Raw genomic sequence first — 20,668 nt, 5'->3', positions numbered from 1 at the left:
TTTTTAAAGAGTCCCTAATTAAGTCAACCAAATAAACATTAGTTAGGAACAGGTTATTTATGAATATCATCCCCCAAACACCCTTAGTTTATTGTACTATCATGTGTGCATATATTGCAGGTGGTATTTAAGTAAAAATGCTTAAAATACATTGTTCAAATGTATCACTACTTTTATATCATATAATAGTTTCATTTTGTACAAGCCCATATGTCTGAATTTACTTTCTGAACAACTGGGAAAAATCATTTCAAAAAGGGCCAAAATCACTTAAAAATATAGTCCCTCAACTAAATTAGTACCTGCTGAATTAAGAGGCAGCCCCTGCTTTTTCCTATGTGATCCTTCAAAAGGAGGAAACCTTACATTTTGTTACAGCATGAATGAACCTGGTGAAATCAGTGAAATAAGCCAGTCAGAGAAAAACAAGTATCATATGATCTCACTCATATGTGGAAACTAATGAACAAAATGAACTAACAAGCAAAATAGAGACAGTCAGAGAGAACAGGCTGACAGCTGTTGGGAGGAGGAGGGGCTGGGTGAGGGAGGTGGAGAGATTGAGCAATAAAGAACAAAAAAAAGAGAGAAAAACTCATGAACATGGACAACTGTGTAGTGACTGCAGAGGTGGGGGTAGGAGGTGGAGGAGGGTTCAGGGAGGATAAATGGTGATGGACCAAGACTTGACTTGGGGTGCGAATATACAGTATGGTGTACAGAGGTATAGTATCGAATTGGAAACCTGAAACCTATATAATTATGTCAACCAGTATCACCCCAATAAATTCAATTTAAAGAAAAAGGCAACACTGAAGTCCATGAAGGGCTTATAATCTCACTAATGCCTCACACTACTGGGGTAAAGGACTTCTCATTTCAACCTGACAAGATACTTTTGATAATTAAAATGAATAAATCTATAAGAACAGTATTCCCGAGAGACAAGATGGCGCTGGAGTAGGTGGATGTACCAACATCTACCTCCCAGAACCAAAGTGGATTACAAACTAATTTTATGAACTATCATCTGGAAAAACCAACTTTGGACTAAACTAAGAGGACTCTTCAACCAAGGAACACTGAAGAAGCCACACCGAGACTGGTAGGAAAAGTGGAAACGTGGAGAGGGCTGCCCAGCTCCTTGGAGCAAACAGCAGCAGGGAGAGACTACCGTGGTGGGAAGTGAGTTTAGCAGAGGAGAAAGGGTCCTGAGCCCCAGGAACAAAGCCCCAGCCTGCAGCCCCCGAGCCCAGAAGAGGCATAAGGACAGTATTTAGCTGGAAACAAGTCAGGATACTGTTTGTGAGAAAGAGCCTGATTTCTCAGACCCAAGATCCTTCTTAAAGGGACCGCACAGAACATCTCTCTCACAACCACTCACCCGGGGCTCCTGGGAACGGGGAGAGAGGAGAGGACCAGAGGAACAGGAAGAGAGTGTAATCTAGGAGGCCCAGGGAGAAACATTTTGGGAGATAGCCACCCTAACCCCTGGGATGAGTCACTCCCCAAAGCTGAAGTGAATATTTCCCCCGGAAACAGCAATACCAGCAAAGGGAAGCAGGAGAGCAGCCAAACAAGCTCCCCCGCGGCACTCAGAGCAGAGTCGCATAGAAGGAGGGAGCTTTTGGGTCTACAGTAGTGAGTCTTAGGGTCCGAGCTGCAAGGCCCCCACCCACACGGCTGAGGGCGCACCGGAGGGTGGGCGGTAGCGGAAGACAAAAGCGCGGTTCTGCTGGCAGGGGCGGAAGCCAGCTGGCCACCACTGGGCTCAGGTGTGAGCTCAATCTTGCCCGGCTGGGGAGAAGGGGGCATGCAAAAGCAGTCAAGCTCAGCTACTAGCAGCCTGTAATCCAGCCTGCGGGAGAAGGGCGGGAACCCCAGAAAGGGTGGAAACCAGCCCCTGAGCAAGGGCAGAGGAGCATAGCCTTGCTCCGCCCGTGCAACCCAGGCTTGCGGTCTGACTTGGTAGCCGGCTCCCCCCACGGGGGTGGAGCCAAAAGCATAGAAGAAGCAGAGTTCCGCTACTGAGCTGAGTTTGGGCACGCGGTCCTGCCCGGCGGTAGAGCCAAGGCTAGCAGCCAATCCGCGAGTGGGCTACTCCTGCAAGGGCAGGGCGAAAGCCCGGAAACAGGTGGAGACCTGCAGCTGAGCAAACGTGCTCGCCAGTGCCCTCAGGACCGAGAATAATGTCACACACGGGGGCAGGGCAAAGGCCAAGGCCACCAACGCTTCTGCACCCGAGCGCATGATCACAGCCACTCCCGTGAAGAGAAAATGCGGAGGCAGAGAAATACAACACAAATAAACCAAGAGAAATCCCCAGAAAAGGACCTAAATGAATCAGATATAACCAAATTACCAGATGCAGAGTTTAAAATAACGATTGTTAGGATGCTCAAAGATATCAGAACAACCATAGATGGCCATTACGAAAACCTAAATAAAGAGATAACAAATATAAAAAAGGACATTGAAATAATAAAAAAGAATCAGTCAGAAATGGCAAATACAATATCTGAAATAAATAATACAATGGAAGGAATTAAAAGCAGGATGGATGAAGCAGAGAATCGAATCAGTGAGTTAGAGGACATGATAAATAAAGGCACGGAAGCAGAGCAGAAAAAAGAAAAGAGGCTCAAAAAGTCTGAGGAAACTCTAAGAGAGCTCTGTGACAACATGAAGAGAAATAACATCCACATCATAGGGGTTCCTGAAGAAGAAGAGAAAGAACAAGGGATAGAGACTTTGTTCAAACAAATTATAGCGGAAAACTTTCCCCAATTAAGGCAGGAAAACATTTCACATGTTCAGGAAGCACAGAGAACTCCATTAAGGAGAAACCCAAAGAAACCAACACCAAGACACATCATAATTAAAATACCAAAGCTAAATGATAAAGAGAAAATATTAAAAGCTGCTAGAGAAAAAAAGACTATCACCTACAAAGGAGCCCCCATAAGGATGACTTCTGACTTCTCAACAGAAACACTTGAGGCCAGAAGGGAATGGCAAGAAATATTCAAAGTAATGCAGAACAAGAACTTACAACCAAGACTACTTTATCCAGCAAGGCTATCATTTAAAATTGAAGGAGAAATAAAAAGCTTTACAGACAAAAAAAAAAAAAAAAAAAAACCGCAAGGAATTCACTGCAACCAAACCAAGGCTGCAGGAAATGCTAAGGGACCTGTTGTGAACAGATCAAAGGAAAAAAAGAATATAGCAAAAGAGGAATACAGTTTTAAAGAAAAAAAAAATGGCAATAAACAATTACATATCAGTAATAACCTTAAATGTTAATGGATTAAATGATCCGATCAAGAGACATAGGGTAGCTGCATGGATAAGAAAACAGGACCCATACATATGCTGTCTACAAGAGACACACCTTAAATCAAAAGATGCACACAGACTGAAGATAAAAGGATGGAAAAAAATATTTCACGCAAATGGAAATGAAAAAAAAGCTGGGGTAGCAATACTTATATCAGACAAAATGGACTTTAAAACAAAGACCATAGTTAGAGATAAAGAAGGTCACTACATAATGATAAAGGGAGCAATCCAAAAGGAAGATATAACCATTATAAATATCTACACACCTAATATAGGAGCACTTAAATATATAAAGAAGACTTTGATGGACTTAAAGGGCGAGATCAACAGCAACACTATAATAGTAGGGGATTTCAATACCCCATTAACATCATTAGATAGATCCTCAAGAAAGAAAATTAACAAAGAAACAGCAGACTTAAAGAACATATTAGATCAACTTGATTTAATAGATATCTTCAGAACCTTTCACCCTAAAACAGCAGAATATACATTCTTTTCAAGCACTCATGGTACATTCTCTAAAATAGACCACAAGTTAGCGTACAAAAGTGGTCTCAACAAATTTAAGAAGATTGAAATCATATCGAGCACTTTCTCTGATCACAATGGCATTAAACTAGAAATCAATCACAATAGAAAAATTGAAAAACATTCAAACACTTGGAAACTAAATAGCATGTTATTAAATAACGAATGGGTTAACATTGAGATCAAAGAAGAAATTAAAAAATTCCTAGAAACAAACGATAATGAGCATACATCAACTCAAAATTTATTGGCCACAGCAAAAGCAGTCCTGAGAGGGAAGTTTATAGCATTACAGGCATACCTCAAGAAGCTAGAAAAAGCTCAAATAAACAACTTAACCCTGCATCTAAAAGAACTAGGAAAAAAAAACAACAACAAGTAAAGCCCAGAGCTAGTAGAAGAAAGGAAATAATAAAGATCAGAGCAGAAATAAATGACATGGAGGCTAAAGAAACAATACAGAGGATCAGTGAAACTAGAAGCTGGTTCTTTGAAAAGGTAAACAAGATCAATGAACCTTTAACCAGACTCACCAAGAAAAAAAGACAGAGGACTCAAATAAATAAAATTAGAAACAAGAGTGGAGAAATAACACCTGACACAACAGAAATACAAAATATTGTAAGAAAATACTATGAAGAACTGTATGCCAAAAAACTAGACAACCTAGATGAAATGGACAAATTCCTTGAATCATATAATCTTCCAAAAATCAATCTGGAAGAATCAGAAAACCTAAACAGACCAAAGACAACAAATGAGATTGAAACAGCTATCAAAAAACTCCCCAAAAAGAAAAGTCCTGGGCCTCATGGCTTCTCAAGTGAATTCTACCAAATATTCAAAGAAGAACTAACTCCTATCCTTCTCAAGCTATTTCATAAAATTCCAGAGGAAGGAAGACTTCCAAACTCCTTTTATGAGGCGAGCATAATTCTGATTCCAAAACCAGGCAAAGACAACACACAAAAAAGAAAATTATAGGCCAATATCCCTGATGAACTTAGATGCAAAAATCCTCAACAAAATATTAGCAAACCAGATCCAGCAATATATGAAAAAAATCATACACCATGATCAAGTGGGATTTATTCTTGGGAGGCAAGGCTGGTACAATATTTGCAAATCAATCAATGTGATTCATCACATAAACAAAAGAAAGGAGAAAAACCACAGGATAATTTCAATAGATGCAGAAAAAGCATTTGATAAAGTCCAGCACCCATTCATGATCAAAACTCTCAGCAGAGTGGGAATACAGGGAAATACCTCAACATGATAAAGGCCATCTATGACAAACCCACAGCCAACATCATACTCAATGGGTAAAAATTAAAAGCAATCCCCTTAAGATCAGGAACAAGGCAGGGGTGCCCCCTTTCACCACTCTTATTCAACATAGTTCTGGAAGTTCTAGCCACAGCAATCAGACAAGAAAAAGAAATAAAAGGCATCCAAATTGGAAAAGAAGAAGTAAAACTATCATTACTTGCAGATGATATGATATTGTATATAGAAAACCCTAAATTCTCAGTCTAAAAACTACTAGACCTGATAAATGAATTTGGCAAGGTGGCAGGATATAAAATCAATACTCAGAAATCAGAGGCATTTTTATACACTAATAACGAACTGTCAGAAAGAGAAATCAATGAATCAATCCCTTTATCATTGCAACCAAAAAAATAAAGTACCTAGGAATAAATCTAACCAAGGAGATTAAAGACTTGTACTCGGAAAATTATAAAACATTGATAAAAGAAATCAGGGAAGATACGAATAAGTGGAGGCATATACCGTGCTCATGGTTAGGAAGAATAAACATCATTAAAATGTCTATATTACCCAAAGCAATTTATAAATTCAATGCAATACCGATTAAAATACCAATGAATTACTTCAAAGATATAGAACGCATATTCCAAAAAGTTATATGGAACCAAAAGAGAACACAAATAGCCTCAGCAATCTTGAAAAGGAAGAATAAAGCGGGAGGTATCACACTTCCAGATATCAAGTTATATTATAAGGCCATTGTACTCAAAACAGCATGGTACTGGCATAAGAACAGGCACATAGATCAATGGAACAGAACAGAGAACCCAGAAATAAACCCACAGCTCTGTGGACAACTGATATTTGACAAAGGAGGTAAGATAATACAATGGAGTAAAGACAGCCTCTTCAACAAATGGTGTTGGGAAAATTGGGCAGCTACCTGCAAAAAAATGAAACTAGACCACAACTTACACCACTCACAAAAATAAACTCAAAATGGATAAAAGACTTAAATGTAAGCCGTGAAACCATAAGCATCTTACAAGAAAACATAGGCAGTAAGCTCTCTGACATTTCTCACAGCAATATATTTGCTGATTTATCTCCACAGGCAAGTGAAATAAAAGACAGGATAAACAAATGGGACTTTATCAAACTAAAAAGCTTCTGCACAGCTAAAGACAATAAGAACAGAATAAAAAGACAAACTACACAATGGGAGAATATAATTGACATTGCATCCGATAAGGGGTTAATAACCAAAATTTATAAAGAAGTTTTAAAACTTAATTCCAGGAAGACAAACAATCCAATCCAAAAATAGGCAAAAGAAATGAATAGACACTTCTCCAAAGAGGACACACAGATGGCCAATAGGCATATGAAAAAATGTTCAACATCACTAATAATTAGAGAAATGCAAATTAAAACCTTACACCAGTCAGAATGGCGCTCATCAATAAAACAACACAGAATAATTGCTGGCGAGGATGTGGAGAAAAGGGAACCCTCCTGCACTGCTGGTGGGAATGCAGACTGGTGCAACCACTGTGGAAAACAGTATGGAGATTCCTCAAGAAATTAAAAATCGAACTGCCTTTTGACCCAGCTATCCCACTGTTAGGAATATACCCCAAGAACACCATAGCACTGTTTGTAAAGAAGAAATGCACCCCCATGTTTATGGCAGCATTGTTCACAATAGCAAAGATCTGGAAACAGCCCAAGTGTCCATCAGAGGATGAGTGGATTAAAAAGCTTTGGTATATATATACTATGGAATACTACTCAGCCATAAGAAATGATGACGTAGGATCTTTTACAACAACATGGATGGACCTTGATAACATTATACTGAGTGAAAGAAGTAAATCAGAAAAAACTAAGAACTATGATTCCATACATAGGTGGGACATAAAGATGAGACTCAGAGACATGGACAACAGTGTTGGGGTTACAGGGTGGGGGGAGGAGAGGGAGGGGGTTGGGGGAGGGGAGAGGCACAAAGATCATGGCTTTTCAGCATTTGCCATATTCCCCCCTTAATCTATAGACAGACAGCAAATATTTACTTATGGTGTTCCCACTATAAAGACTGCTGTCTTAGGGACAAATGCTGATGAACTATTTCAGCAGTTCCTCCTTCTTCAAAGACTTATATGTCAACATAGAGCTCCATGTTTCATAGGACATACTCAAGCTCACTCCATGCTCCCTGGAGCTTTAGCACAAGGAAATTCCCCCCCTTTTTTTCTTTCTTTTTCTCTCTTTTCTTTTTTTTTGTTGTATTTTTTCTTTTATTTATTTATTTTTTGTATTTTTCTGAAGATGGAAATGGGGAGGCAGTCAGACAGACTCCCGCATGCTCCTGACCGGGATCCGCCTGGCATGCCTACGGGGGAGGGGGATGCTCTGACCATCTGGGGTGTTGCTCTGTTGCAACCAGAGCCATTCTAGCGCTTGAGGCAGAGGCCATAGGGCCATCCTTAGTGCCCGGGGTGGCTTTGCTCTGGTGGAGCCTTGGCTGCGGGAGGGGAAGAGAGAGACAGAGAGGAGGGAGAGGGGGAGGGGTGGGGAAGTAGATTGGCACTTCTTCTGTGTGCTCTGACTGGGAATCAAACCTGGGAATCCTGCATGCCAGGCCAATGCTCTACCACTGAGCCAACCGGCCAGGGCCTAGGAATGCCCTTGTTGATCAAGCTACCCAAAAGAAAATTATATAGAGCAACCATGACAGACAGAGCAAGTCAGTCTCATACTATTCATCACCAGAACGCTGCAGCCAGGTGTAAACAGTTTCAACTTTCTCAGGAAGCAGCACGGCAGATTGGGAAATCCTGTCTAAGGGGTCCTATACTGCCCCTTCATTTGGAGTTAACCCTCAAGGACCCCTACCAGGACAACTTTGGCAAATAGATGTTACTCATATTCCTTCATTTGGCAAACAGTCGTATGTCCACATTACAGTAGATACATATTCCGGATCTATAGTAACCTCTGTCAGTACAGGAGAGGCTGCTAAGCATGTTATAGCTCATTGTCTGTATGCATTGTTCTATTATTGGATTTCCTAAACTGGCTAAACTGAAAATGCTCCTGCATATGGAGCAAAAGCATTTACTGTATTTTGTCATGCTTACAATCTTTAAAGTTAAGGTATTATTAAAGTGTACTCAGCAAACATTTTAAGGTCAATTAAAAAAATTTTAAAGGGGGTAGTCATATCCTGGAACTCCTATGGGTCTACCATATCATGCTTCTTACTTAAAAAAAAAATTACATTTCTTTTGAATGCTGATGAACAGGAGACACCAAATCTTTTTCGCCTGCAAACTACTACCTTCTTTATTAGATCCAGCTAATAACACTGTTTTGTCTTTTTCCAAATAGCTCCAGATATATGGAAAAGATTTATATAGGCGAATGGGGATCCTCAAACCCCTCAGCGAGATCTTCTGAGCATGGCTTTTAAGATACCTAGAGGCAGAAAAAGCCCAATAGACATCAGGGGAACTACCAGCTTTTAGGAAACACCCTTAAAGGCTCCAACGACCCAAAGGGGTCTCATAGGATGCCATCTGGGTCCTGCTTCAATAGTGGAAAGGAAGGTCTTTGAGCTAAAGCCTGCCAGGCTTACATGACTCTGCTGTGAGGAAACAGGGACACTGGAAGGTAGGCTTCCCCCTCGCTCCTCTAAGGGAGGGTTCAGTCTCTTCCAGCCCTGCTCCAGCCACCTATGACCTAACCTTGCCCAGAAAGCTGGGGTTTGCCACTGAAGGCTGAAGGTGCCCAGGGCCGTCGGCCCCATCTACAACACTGTGGATGAGCCTAGGGCATTTATTCCAAGAAGCAGGTAAACTGATCTCATTTGCACAAGGGCCACTTAACTATGTTTTTCCTGAATAGTCAGGTTTTTTATTCTTCCCTCAAAGATCTCTGTTGTGGGTGTTGATAGTCCTATTTTCTGCTGCTTTGCTTAATATATAGTGTTTTCTTTATTCCTCCTACCTCAATGCCCCACTCATTTTTCAGGCTGGGACCTACTCCTAATTTAGAGCTCTCTTTCCCCCTTTTGCCAACTTCTATTATGAATCTACCTTTGCCACCCAACTTAGTGTATCCCAAGGTTCTCTTGACCATGCACAGTCACAGAGCTCCACGGAAAAGCAACCTGGTCTCATCTCTCCAGGCAGAGGAGAACAGAAGCTCCATATCCACGCATGCTGCAAATGGCTTTTCCAGTCTACCTGAATCATTACCAGCTAGAAGCAGTGGTCATTGGGACTTGGACATAAGCTGCAAAGTATAGAATGGTGACAATTCCAGTGCCATGAGGACTTTTCCTGGATGTGGACTTTTCCTGGACTCCTGCTCCCTGTAACAGCTCCTAACAGACTGAACTGTGGTTGGGTTGCATTTTTCAGGAATTTGGCATGGTGATGGGGCCAACTTGGACTTGGTGAACATGTTAAGGACACTACTCTTTTATGGATTCTTTCTGTATTGGCCAAGAGTTTGCCTAAATGCTTTTATTCACTGTAAAAAAAAAAAAATAGAAGACTGGATAAAGAAGATCGGACACATATACACCATGGTATACTATTCAGCTAGGAGAAATGATGACATCGGATCACTTACAGCAGAATGGTGGAATCTCGACAACATTATGCGGAGTGAAATAAGTGAATCAGAAAAAAACAAGAACTGCAGGATTTCATACATTGGTGGGACATAAAAACAAGACTAAGAGACATGGACAGGAGTGGGGTGGTTACGGGGGGGTTGGGGGAGGGAAAGAGGGAGAGGGGGAGGGAGAGGGGGAGGAGTACAAAGAAAACTGGATAGAGGGTGACGGAGGATGATCTCTCTTTGGGTGATGGGTATGCAACAGAACTAAATGACAAGATAACCTGGAAATGTTTTCTTTGAATATATGTACCCTGATTTATTGATGTCACCCCATTGAAATAAAAATTTATTTATAAAAAAAAACAAAAATAACCCCCCAAAAAACCAGTATTCCCATAAAATTTCAGACATGAAAAAAGTGAGGAAAGCTCTAGTGGATGAAGAGAAATGAAAATAACTTCAAAACCAAAAAATCATTTTAGAAATTGAAGATTTGAGGTAGTTATGAACAAGAATGGGAAAACTGCAAGGGCTTGATAAATTAATTAGCTTTAAAATAGCTATGGGAAAACATAACGCTCAAGCTGCCCGAATAAATATGCCTCAAGTCAAAAGATGAATCTAGCCTGGAGAAGAACCAACTTCTTTTCTTCAGATCAAAGGCTAACAAGGTGTTATATATTCTTTCTTAACCTCCTCTGATCTGAGGAGGAGCTCTTTCCTGGGCCTCATTCCTACTTGTTCTGGCCACACCTCCCTCCTCGGGGGCCTCTAGCCTGTCAGGGTTGAATTCTGTTCTTCCCTCTCTTTCCGAGGGACCCGGAGTTGCTGAGTTAACCTTAACTGTGTCAGATTCAGAAATTTCTGTAGCAGCTAATGAGTCACTTCCCAGGTTAGCATGAAGCTGGCTTTCTTTTGTCAGTTTATAATCTAGCACAAGGGACATGCATCTGGTCGTTCTGGGTCACTGTGAGGCCTCCTACACCTCTACCTGTGACTTCTATGCGACTCCACATGCCAAAGAACATCGATTGCCAGGAGCCAGAAGTAGAGGAGATGGTCTACAGAACATTTGGGAGTAGAAGCTTAAAATTGTGACAAAAGGTTTAAATCTGGAGTATCTGTGTGACCTCTCTAAGTGTCAGTTTTATCATTTCTAAGATGAGAATAATGTTATTTTACTTGCCTAATAGGATTAAATGAAGAAATACATAACAAGAGGTTGGACAAAAGTTGACACATAAGAAGTACATGAAAAAACTAGTTATTCTTATTATTTCTGTAATATTTAGTTGGAAAGGATAAGTGTTAAATGTAGTAAAATTAGCAAAGTCCTAGGAAGGGAAGTAGGTATGGCCAGCACTATCAAAATACAGGCTTTTTATGAGTCTTAGTGAAAACAATACATGCATGAACAATAGACCACTCTGTATATATTGTTATTTATGAAACAGGCATAGAAACTCAGTATTAAAAAAATAGATATCAACCCATGAACTGTGTATTAACTTGGGCAAATTACTGTAAATGCAGATTCTTCAACCTTGAAGGTACTGGATTATATGCATTCTCCTTCTTCTGACTATTACCTTTTAGTGCTCTCAAAATGCAGCTTCAGCAGGCTATTGCTAAGTGTGTGTGAAAAACCAGTGAATGTTTTGACAGGTGGGTCTAGTCTAGTGAGCTCACTCCCCACTCAACCTCTCAACCAGTCATGTCATTCTGACACCCACACTACCTAAGGAAAAAAAGACCTTGATTACAGGTATTTTATAGAAGTTCATATAACAAAGCGAAAGAAGAGAATAAAATAAGTGGGCAACATTCATTCATTCATTCAACAATATCTCTTGGGCACCTAATATATACCAGCTCTGGGAATTCAGTTGATGTATCACAAGGGCATGAGAGCCCTGATGTGCCACTAGCCCTAGCCCCATGAGCTAGTACATCAGGATTCTGTGACAAACTTTGTTGTAAAAACCTATGTGCACATAGATACAGATTAATATGTGATCTCATGAGAGGTAATAAATGAGTCGTGGAATTAAAATAAAAAGAGAAAAGAAGAGCAAATGGTGAGAGGGAGTGGGGGTAGCTTAAGGAACATTTTATATATGCTGATAAAAGAAAGCGTTTCAGAAGGAGTGACAGTAGAGCAGATACTTGACTAACAATTGTGTGTGTGTGTGTGTGTTGGGGGGGGGGAGCACATGAACCATGGGAAAAGCATTCCAGGCAGGAGGAAGAGCAAGCACAGACTCCTGCAGCAGGATCACGTTGGTGGCTTTTGAGAACCAGCAGGAAGGCCAGCAGAGCTGAGCAGAGGCAGCTGGCAGAGTGTGGAATAAGAGCAGTGGGCACTGAGAATGCAGACATCCTGGGACACAGTTAAAATAGAGATATACCAGAGTCTAAGATCCAAGAAGGGCTTTGAAGATAATATTCCCTGTAAAGAAGATAGACCCCATCTTAGGAGAGAGAAAAAACAAAAAAAAACACCCCAGCTTATTTTAAATAAACAATGACATTTGTAAAGATACAACTATAGTTTTGGGAGAGAAACTAATGTACAACAAAATAGAGCATCAGCAAAGACATAGGAAAAGGCAGAAGATGAAATTCAGTCAAGGCTTGCTATAGTCCCACATGTCTATTTTTGTTTTTGTTGCTTGTGCTTTTGGTGTCATATCTATGAAATCACTGCCAAGACCAATGTCATAAAGTTTTTCTCTAATGCTTTGTAACAGGACTTCTACCGTTTCAGGTTTTGTGATAAAGTATTTAATCTATTTATATTGACTTTGTGTATCTGTAAGGTAAAGGTCCAAACACTTCTGCACAGCCAGGAGAGTGAAAAAGCAGCCTACGGAATGGGAGGAAAGTATTTTCAAACCATGTGTCTCATAAGGAGTTAATTTACAAAATATATAAGTAACACCTACAGCTCAATAGCCAAGAAAACAGACAAGCAAACAAACAAATACAAAAACCAAAAAAACCCCTAATAGCTGGATTAAAAAATGGACTAAAGACTTGGATAGTCACTTCTTCAAAGAAGACATATAAATGGTCAACAGGTACCTGAAACGATGTTCAATGTCACTTATCAGGAAAATGCAAATCAAAACACAATGAAATATTACCTCACACCTTTTAGTATGGTCATTATATAAAAAAAATTAAAAACAACAAGCAATGAGAAGACTGTGGAAAAGTGTAACTCTTGTTCACTAGTGGTGGAAATGTCAAATGCACAGCTGCTATAAAAAACTGTATGGAGGAGCTTAAAAAAATTAAAAATAGCATTATATAATCCAGCAATCTCACTTCAGGGTATATGTCCAAAAGAATTGAAATTAGCATATCAAAGAGATATTAGCATTCCCATGTTCACTGTAGCATTATTTATAATAGCCAAGATATGGAAATAACTTAAATGTCCATTGATGGATGACTAGATAAAGAAAATGTGTGTGAATGCACATGCACACGTGCACACACACACACACACAATATAGAATATTATTCAGTCTTAAAAAAGAATCCTGCAATATGCAGGATTCAAACTTGAGTCGTTTGAGGACATTATGCTATGTGAAATAAGCCAGTCACAGGAGGCCAAATTCTGCATGATTCCACTTGTATTAGATATCATATTAGAAGGAGAGAGTAAAATGTGGTTTTCAGAAACTGGGGGGAGGAAGAAATGGCAAGTTGCTAATCAATGGGTATAAAGTTTCAATTATGCAGGATGAATGCCTTCTAGAGAACTGCTGTGCAACACTGTGTCTATAGTTAACAGCACTCTATTGTATACTTGAAGGTTCTTCTGCCTACTGTTCTTTGACATTTGAAGTTATTGTAATTTTCTTTCTCTGTCCTTGCATTCTTCTCTCTTCCCTCTGTTTTTAGCAACATATTAGAAAAAAAGCCAGATGTCTTTTAGTTGAATCATGGGGTGTCGTGTCCTGATTTGTTGAGTGCTTACTTAACACTGTGTTATTTATCACCTCTGCTTTGCCTCTGCAAGTTGTCAACATTTTCTCTGAAAACAATGCCCTTTCACTTTCTTAAAATAACCATGCTAACAAAAAATAATTTCTTTTTATCAAAATGGGCCAGAGACATAGTTACTAAAATCTTTGCAATTATAGAATTTTCCTCTTTCAGTTTATTATCAATACTCTTATTTCCCCCCATTTCAGAAGTTTCAACAAATATGTTCTGATGTTCCGTTCTAATAGGCATCATAAAGTTTGATTTACTTTTTAGCTGAAGCACTTTTTTTAATTATAAAGTTATAATTCAATGTGTTTTTTATTATAATTGTTATTATCATTGATGATTATTTAAGCAAGTCCCACAGCTCTCCCCTATCATGCCTTATTGTATTTACCATCTGAAGTCTGCCAGCAGTGACTCTCTGGGTCTGATCTTATTTGGATGGTTGGAAGGCACATGCTTGGAGCCAAGAGAACAGAAATGATACCACTCACTGTGAGTGGAATGTGGGTGTCAAGAGGACTCTTCCATCTGCCCTGCTCTCAGGAACTGTGTTTCAATCACCTTTCTCCTGAAAAACGGTGACCAAGCCTGGAGCCAGAGAATACATGGAGAAACTTCAAGAGCAGAACACTGGTGGAACTTGAAAGCTGTAGCACAATTTCCAGGGTTTGGGAAATAAGAAGGCTGGAATCCTTCGAATGGGCTATGAAGAAACTGCAAACTGAATCCAGTCAGGGAGCCAAATTGGTGACTGATTTCTCAAAAGGCAGGAAATATGCTTATACAACGCTCTCCTTGCTCATGAATATTTTTGTTAATTTCCTCTTATGCATCAGCAATACTGGTATTATTAGATAGTGGCTTTTAAAACTCTCTTTCTGGCCTGACCTGTGGTGGTGCAGTAGATAAAGTGTTGACCTGGAAATGTTGAGGTTGCCGGTTCAAAACCCTGGGCTTGCCTGGTCAAGGCACATATGGGAGTTGATGCTTCCAGCTCCTCCCCACCTTCTCTCTCTGTCTCTCTCTCTCCCTTTTTCTCTCTCCTCTCTAAAATGAATAAATAAAAATTTAAAAAACCCAAAAAACTCTTTCTGTTTTCGTAATTCTTTTTCTCCTCTCTTCATATTAAGTTTCCAGGTTTAGAGTAATAACCTTCAACATAATTGGGAGCTGTTGGGTCTTGCCAATTCTTCCTGCCCCCCTCTTCCTAGGCAATTGCTAGATATGGCTCTGGCATTCCATTCATAAGCTACTATAATATTCCAAATGGTTTTTCTTGCATTCTTGGCATGGACGATATAATTTTTGAGCTCTAATTCAGTCAATTATTCAGGATGCTGATTCACTCGTAGTTGCCATCGCCTCTCACCTTTGTGTCTTGAAAATATACAAAGCCTCAGAGACCTAAGGGCTATACAGAATGCTTCATTCTTTGCCTCCATAATTGGCTATCAATCGATGACATCAATAAAAACATAGATACAAACAAAAAATCTTGAGCTAGTCGACCTTTTAACACATCTATTTAGAAAGAAGCAAATCACATCTGATTAACCTTTGATTTCTTCCCCCCAAGGCTTCCATTATCAAGCTACAAGCAGGTAGTAAAATAGTTAGACTCTGCCAGGTGAATTTTGCTAAACAGAGTAAAATTGGACGTTTGCTTTCTGAATAATTGAACAATGGTGTAAAACTGTGTCTTGAGAAGTCTGGAAATGTTTTGAGAGTGGTGTTCTGTTTCGATGTTTGAATCGTATAATTTCTATATGAATCAAGTATGATGATTTCATAGAAACATATTTGCAAATCTATTATCAGCTTCAAATAAAATCTAAAGTTAACCACCTTTCTCTCAAAAGAAAAAATCACTTATACCTTCTTTAGCATATTTACTTTCAAGTAATAGCAAAATAGTACCTAATATTTCTTGATCATTTTCTGCACCAGTCATGGTTTTCACTCTTTGTGGGTAAGAACTTTATTCCTCACAATAGGAATCCTAGGAGATGGAGACGATCGACATCCCCATTGTACAGAGGAGGATCTGAGCTCTGAGGATTTAGACATTGTGTTTGAGGCCATTGCCTATGAAGCAGTAGAGGCAGAATTTGAGTCTAAGCTAATTCCAGGGTACACAGCACTGAACTGCCAAGTACACAGTTGACGTACTTGGATAAGCCTGAAGAAAACAATGTATAAAATCCTTCCACTTTTCCTTTAAGAAAAATTGCGAAGTTTTCCACCATAATTTCAGAAGAGGATGACATTCAGAAAAATGCTTTTTTTCCATTTCTGTGCTTCGGTATATCTAAATTGACTCACTCCTAATCTTTAAAATTTGTACATTTCATACCAGGAAAGACAGAGAAGGGAACATTTTATTCCCAAGTGACATTTTGGGTTTAAATATCCTTTGCAACAGTTTTGTTTTGAAAGATCTCTGTGGTTGCATATGAACCAGGCAGATGTCAATGATGAGTCTACTGTGTACAATATTCACCAGAGACTAAAAATACTCCTTGCTGATATAATCTTTAGAAATAACACGCAAACACCATTGGACCTGCTGCATCACTAAGTGTCTGTGTCAACACGGCGGAAACGACAGATGTTCTGGGCTTTAGATGCTGTTCCCTTTGAGTAACAAAATGACTTGTGGAGAGCTGAGGTTCCCTTCACTTTTCCACAACAGTTTTGGAAGAATGGATGAGTTTTCCTCCTCACTTAAACTTCCAAAAGGAGCATCAGACCTTGTACATATCTTGGAATCCACCTGTGGCTATAGGCAAGTTTCTGCAGGTGTTTGCCCATGAGAAGCTGTCAAGAGTTGGTCCAAATCAGGGCAATGCTCCTGACAGAAGGAATTTAACCAGCGGGACCTTTTTAGTGTCTTTCCAGGGCACAGATCTGTAGGTGGAATCTGCACTCAAAAATAACAGTGATGGGACAGCAGAAAATACGGCAGCTGAGCAGTGCAGAAAGACTGGTCACCTGGAAAAGGCACAGGAAATGATGAGAGCTGACACACACGACGGGGCAGGAGAGAGAACCAGGGCAGCAAATGAACAGCATGTTAAGTTTCCTTGAGGAAAGCCAGATGTAAAAGGTGAGAGAAAATAACATTCAATAATTACAGTGTTAGCCACAATGTTGATGATCAATACCTCATATCTACAAACACTTTGCAATCTACTAAACCTCATTAGCTGCGCTGTGTCATTGGGCCTATCAGGAACCCCAGACTGAAACCCCAGCTCTTGAACCCAGATAAGGGAAGGGAAGAAAAAGGGAACAACTTTAAAGGTGATGTCAAGTTCCTCTCCTGGGAACTAAAGGCATGAAACTAAAGGGGAAGGGCAACATAGCTTAACATAGAAAGAAACACCAAGCTTGACATGAGATAAGACATACTTATTTCATGGAGATAAATGGAGACACAGATTTTACCTGCAACATAGACTTGCAATGCTTGGAAGAAGCATTAGAATGTAGTCAGGTTGACATACACTGTAGACATGCTCCAGTAAGTGACCAACTGTGTAACTTTAGCCATGCCACTTGGCCGTATCAAGCCTGTGTGCCTTTATCTACAAAATAGAAATAATGGGATCTGCCTTCTTCTGTATCCATCAGTGCACATGGTATTGCTTGGCAATTAGGAGGCATGGAAAAATGTTAACTTAAAATTAGAATCAGACTCCTTTTAGTCAATCACCTATACATGTTTTTTAGTATAACAAATTCAATTCTAAGGTCTCCAGGAGTTAGATGTTGTTCCCATGCTACAAAGAAGGTATATTGAAATTAAGTGGTCACTTAGTGGACCTGACTTTAGACATGAGGTCTTTGAACTCCTGATCACTGGGGCTTTTCAATGGGGACAATAAATCATTTAAGTAAAGTCTCCAAAGTCACAAAGTGAGAAAGCAGTTGAGTGACAGCATTGTGTATACATTTTCTTATCAGTGGAAACTAAACATTGCTACCTTTCTTCTTCACCCGCAATCTATTGTTAATTATAAAAAAAGTGACTCCTACTCATTTTTAGATAACTATTTAATGTTCTGTCAATATGGGTAGGTAAATTTTTGAGTCATAACACTTTAAAATCACTATATGTTTTTGCTTTTATGATAAAAACAGAAGCATTGGTCCATGAGACTTTGATTAGGCAGGACCCAATGTTCATTTAAGATGGTATTTTCAGTTTAGCTACCATAGTTGAGAGGTGGGACTAAAGAAAATAGCACAGCAGCAAACATTTTTCTCTTTTCCTGGACAGTAAATCACTACATATAATCACATAGCCAGAGGCTATGGCTTAGTGCACTGAGCTTCAGGTTTGCTATGCCTCTGCTGTCTAAAACCTCGGGTTATATTCCCAACAGAGTCCATATGACTCTTCATCTCCTTGAGTTTGATCAATTACATTTCATAGATTTTTTATTATGTGCGAAACTCAAATAAGGCTTCAGTAACCCAAATCCGGTTTATCTTATGGAGACTCTAAATACCTTGTATTTTTTTTAAATGTAAGTATTGAATTTCAGGTTTACTGTCTCTAATGACTTCTAGTACTTATTGAGGAAGTTATGTGAAAAGTTTTAAATAAGAAGAGAATGTTTTGGTTGAATCATGAGCTATATTGCTTATATATGTGATCTGTCAGTACTGGCAAAGGAAGGGGTATAGAAAAGATCTAGTGCAGCAAGTGAATGCAACATACTAAGTGATAGTAATCACCAAGTACTGAGTGGCCACCATCTGCTTGGCACTTACTATGAATTTTCTCATTCAATCCTAATGGCTTCCAACTTTAGAGAATTCTAAATGCCTTGTTCAAGGTCTCATGAGCTGAAGTGGGGGGTCTGGAATTTACACACCCATGTGTCTGAACCCAAATCTAGGTCCCATTTGTCTATAAAGACCTACAATCATTGTATGTCTAATGAGAAAATAAAAGAGAAATGTGGGGAAAGCACCAAAAATAGAATTATAAAGTAAAAGCCCAAATCAGAAAGGCAGTGGGACTCAGGAACCCAAAAAGAAAGCCTGGGTCAGACTGTCATAATTTCCTATCAAGCCTGTCTCTAAAGAGCTGGTGGCTGCTCCTCCCACTCCTGCCATGCCTTATCCACATGATAAGTAGGCACGCTTATAGGCATGGTCTCTAGAAGAGCCGGCGTGGGTGGGTGCCAGGCTACAGTACCCTTTAAAAACATCACAAGCGAAATTCGTACACTGAGTGGAATGTGCACTCTGCTGAGATGGCATGTAATGGTGAGCTGGGGCCCCTGAAGTTATCCTGACTGGGAGTATGTTCTGTTTTCTTTCGCTTTGTCTAATTATTTCTCTAGGTTTCTGTATTTATTGACACTAAAGAAACACTCCATTTTCTGGTCTCATCTTTTCATTGATCACATGGTCATCCTGTAATGACAGCTTTGCAGTGCTGACTGAATCGGGAATAAAGCTACAGGCAGAATTAACTGTACCCCACAGTTTCTGATGAGGGTGAATCTGTGGGTGCCATTAACTGATACAACATATTCAGGAACAGAAACGGGTCAACAGTGAAGGGTAGGAGTGAAAAGAATCATATCAACTTGAGACATGTTGAGTTTGAATGGCCTGAGGAGCATCCAGGTAAAGAAAGTTCCCAAGAGCATCCCAGTGGAGCTGTATGGTCAGGACATTGGATGGATGAATCTGAAGTACATGGGGGCTCAGAAATCAAAGACCTGATTTGAGAATTATCAATATTTAGGAGATAATTAGAACCAAAGAGAATGAATGAACTCATCCAAGGAGAAGATAAATAGGAAGAAGAATAGCAGGTCAAAGTAGAATGCTGGGAAATACCAATGAAAAGAAGAGAATTAGGAGGTTAGCCAGAAACCAGAGGACCAGGAAAGAACAGAAATGAAAGAATCAAGATGGAAGAACAACATTTCCCAAGGGCTGTTCTTAGCTGTATAATGAGTTTTACAGATTACAGTAAAACTGGCTTGCTAATTTGTGTTGAAACCTTTAAAAGGGATTATACTATGTGGAGTTTTCTAAAATGGTTTGACCACAGAACTCTTCATTTTACAAAAAAAAAAAACAAACCCCAAAACAACCAAAAAACAAAAAAAACACCCCTAAAACCTATTCCTATCCTTTATAACTGACATTCCTGGAGCTTCCTTTTGGAAAACCTGACATGATTTTCCCTAAACAAGAAATGGTCTGTGCTACTGGTCTACACAGAGAGAGCCCATGTACAAGGACTCAGTGACAACTGCAGTTTAACAATGAACAAGTCACTGATGACCTTAGTCAGAGCAGTTTTAGTGGGGCAGTAAGGACAGAGGCAAGGTGGCAAAGGACTGACTAATCAATATGAAGTGGGGTTATGAAAACAGGGCATGTTGATTACTTTTTCAAGAGACAGGTTTAAAAGATGCACGTGATAGAAAGTAGAGAGGATGTAGTGGCAGTAAGACATTTCAGGATGAGAGAGCCTTATGCAAATGTATAGGGTGAAAGGACAAAAATGAAAAACGAATAGATAGAAAAGCCAAAAATATGTGGGGTGAGTGGGTGGAGTGGAAGGGATAAGTGCTGGAGCAAGGTACTGAATATCTAAAGGAGAGCAGACGTAAGATGGAAGATGAGAAGTACTCACATAAAAAATGTACCTACTTATGAGAATACAGAGAAGGAACTCAGTATCGGTTGCGGGCAGTGGGTAAGGCTCCTTACAAGAGGTAGTCTTTGACTTGGGCCTAGAAAGAGCAGAACCAGAGAAGGAAGTCATGCAGGAAATGAAAGCCACTGCAAAGGAACAGGAGCCAGAGAGAAAGGCATGGAGGTGTTAAAGAACAGAGTGTGCACA

The 20,668-nt window shown here is 39.7% G+C and overlaps 1 protein-coding gene across 1 annotated transcript in view; it reads right to left on the bottom strand.

The window, feature by feature from the left end:
- CELF2 (CUGBP Elav-like family member 2) overlaps window positions 1-20,668 on the bottom strand; it is a 707,230-nt gene that overhangs the window by 374,851 nt on the left and 311,711 nt on the right. The window lies entirely within an intron of this gene.

This window comes from Saccopteryx bilineata, chromosome 5, assembly GCF_036850765.1.
Source record: "Saccopteryx bilineata isolate mSacBil1 chromosome 5, mSacBil1_pri_phased_curated, whole genome shotgun sequence".
Taxonomy (NCBI): Eukaryota; Metazoa; Chordata; class Mammalia; order Chiroptera; family Emballonuridae; genus Saccopteryx; species Saccopteryx bilineata.
Note: the sequence above shows the minus strand (reverse complement) of the source record. Positions and strands in the feature narration are given on the sequence as shown.